Here is a 3367-nt window from a genome sequence, read left to right as displayed (position 1 = left end):
GGCGCCACCGAGCGTTTCCTTCTGGAATCCCGTCAGGGCCGGGGTGCCGTGGCTCGGAGCGAGCGCTGTTGGTGACAAGCAGACACCGAGTGACCTCTGTGCGCCCCTCACCGCACAGAAATAGCCGCAGTGGAAAAGCACAGGGGAAGCTTCTCCAAAACCAGATCGGATCACACGGAGCTGACACCGGCGGCCGTGCCAGGAGTCCCGGCCAGGCTGGGAGCGCTCACCCGCAGTAAATATCCTCTGTGCTTCCCAACATGAACCAGCAGCTCTGCTACAGAGGAGCTGCTCTTTCATGAGATATGCCAGGTTCAGCCAGGAGCAAATACTTAATTGAGAGCTGTTAAGCAATACATTTTTTCTGGGCATACCTGTCTTGGTCCTATATTCCCTGACTCCTTCACCTCGTTATTCCTGAACGTGGCTAACTGCTGATCTGCCAGAGTGGACAGAGTTACTGCTGGGAGATTGTGAGGCAGCTCTAAATCAATTGTAGCCTCAATGCTCACCGAGTGATTTTTGCAGCTGGAGAATTTTGCAAAAGATGTTAAAAATGCAAAGCATTTTGAGAGGTGTCAGTGTGGCACAGTTGTGGAAGGCAGTGACCCTGAAACAGGCAGGGACAGTGCAGCAGATACCCATCCCTTATCCATCAGGATGCTCTCATCAGGTTTTTTTTCCTTTAAAAGAAAAATTATCTACTGGAAGCAAAGCAAAATGTCATCTCCAAGAAGGAGGCATGCCAACATATGGTGTAGATTAGGAGCTACATTTCAGCAGTTCTTGCTCATGTAAACTTCAGGCTATTTTAACAGGAGATTTGTTAAAGAAGGTTTCTATATCTGAGTGATATCAAGTGTGGAACTACTTATAAACCTGTCCTGTAAGAGAAATAACACAATTATAAATAAAACAGCCAGACTTTAGGAAAATGAAATGCTCATTTGTAACTGCAGAATAAAAAGTGGCACATCCTAAGCATTAGAATTATTTACATACATTATAATACCATAAAATCCAACAGCTTTGCCCCTATATGTTGTCAGTATCTGTCTAATAACTAATAAAATAAACCATTCTGTCAGTTGAGTTTGTCCAGTCCCAGGCAGTACCAAAATGATCACTGAGGATGATGATGATGATGATGGACAAGGGAACATAAAAACCTGTGGAAACCTGTGATGAGATTCTTTAGTCCATATGTGCCTTTCAGGGGCTGTTTGCTCACAGCTGCTAGGTGCAACTGATGCCTGAAATGGGCCTTGTGATTCTATGTTTCAGATTTTGGCAGAGCAATCCCCTTGGCATGGCTAAGAAATACTGGAAATTGCTCTAGGAATGCTGTGGGAAAGTGCTCTGGGGTCCCAAACAATTTGCCTGCTCAATGAGGCATGAAGATTTTGTATTGCCAGACCCATGTTTGCCAGCAGGGAGGTGTGACTTGTCCCCTTTAAGCAGCCTCATAAAAACCTCCTAATTTTGACCAAAAAGCATAAATATCAGGAAATAACTCACAACCCAAAAGTCTCTTTATCTGCAGCATTGTATCCAGATCATTCCTTCTCTCCATAGTGGGTATGAAAACCCCAGACTGTCAACCTAATCAAGCCTACACTACTATGTGAAAATACAGGTATTGTGTTTCTATTTGGAAAGCAAACAGCACCCTGGTTCAGAGCCCTGCTCCAGAGATCAACCAGGGCACTCTGCAGCACAAAATGTCACTGAATTCCACCCTGGGAAGGGTTTGGTGACAATGGCAGTGACTCAAGCTGCTCTTCTGAGGTAAATGAATGCCTGAAGGGCCATTCATCATGGGTCACCAGAGCTGAGCTGTGCAGAGGTGACACTGCAGGGGATGATACAGGGAGGGGTGAGAGGGGAAGGCTCTGAGCTCACCTGCTGTGCTCCCTGCCAGGGCCTCTGGTTGCTGCCCTGCTTCAGGTATCACAGCTCTGCACTTTTCACATGGCAGCTGAGGTGTTTACCTACACTTCAGAAAATTGTATTTTGTGGTGTATTTCCCCCTTGTCATATTCTGAAATGTGGCTGTGCTGCGGTAACCCAGCAGTTCCTTGGTCTGAAATCCAAGTTTTATTGGTGTGAAATATTGGTATTCACAGACAATATTAATCAAAACCATTCAAAAGTCTTGCTCTTTCCTTGAGCTGGAAAAACAAATTCCCACTCCCTCTGTCAATCTGGCAGTTGTAATGATAGAAAATTGTCAGTGTTTTCTTTTCCAGACATACCTCTTCAGTGACTTCCAATTCCTCATGGCAGTCAGTTCAGTATCAGCCTCCTCGTGCTTGGCTGTATTTTCCTGAATGTACTTCTCAGAGAAAACTTTGTTGGATAGCAAAACTCCTTTTCAGTACTTCCAGAATTGGCTCATTAATTCCTGGCAAGTCATAATGCATCCCTGCATGACAAAAGTCACATCAATCAAATGGAGCTTTTAATGAACAAATACCTTTATTGACAGAAAGCACAGCAATACCTCAGGGTGGTACCAACTCCTCTAGCTTTGCCCATACTTTAATAGGAATTTTGTTCAAGTAATTTTGATCCTTCCAGATTTCTTATTAATATCTAAAGAAGACACCAATTGGGGAAATGCCACCACTACAGAACATTCTGGAAAAGTGGTGTTAGACACAAATGAGTTTCCATGATGAGACATTTATTAGGTCAGAACAGAGCTCACACTGTAGCAGGGATTAACATGCTTTGGTGCATCTCTTTGTCTCTTCAGAGAAACATAAATGGAATAAAAATATTTCCCTTTCAATACTGAAAATGTGGTTTTATTGAAGTAACCAGCATTCTTTACCAGTTTTACCTCCTTTGCAAGGCATTAGCAGTTTCACTGCTGATGTTGAGTCCTGACAGTGCTCCCACTGCTGCAGCAATCTGCCCTTCCACCCCAAAGCCCTTCACCTTCCTTCAGAACAGATGTTGTCCCAAATTCCTCATACTGAGGCCTGGAGCCTTCCTTTGACCCAGGGCAGAGGGGAAGGACCAGAATGCAGCAAAGAGCACTTGGGGAGCTCTGAGCTCCATAACCCTCCCAGCCTCAGGCAGGGGAGCTGCTCTGCCAGAGTGCCCCAGTGCAGCTGCTCTGCAGCTCTGCCCAGCCTGGGGCAGCTGGCCCTGGTGCCACCTGGGGACAGTTATTTCTGTCCTCGGGCTGCTGCTTGTGTTGCTCTGGGACAGCTCTTCACGTGGCCAGGATGAGCCCTGTGAGGAACAAGGCACCAAAATTTCTGTTTGCACAATGAGCCATAAATGATGTGGAGATATGACAGGAAGGCCTTGCTAGTGCTGCAGAGTAAGAACAACTGATCAGGGCTGATTTGGTCAG

The sequence above is a fragment of the Geospiza fortis genome, unplaced genomic scaffold (assembly GCF_000277835.1).
Source record: "Geospiza fortis unplaced genomic scaffold, GeoFor_1.0 scaffold361, whole genome shotgun sequence".
Lineage (NCBI taxonomy): Eukaryota > Metazoa > Chordata > Aves > Passeriformes > Thraupidae > Geospiza > Geospiza fortis.
Note: the sequence above shows the minus strand (reverse complement) of the source record.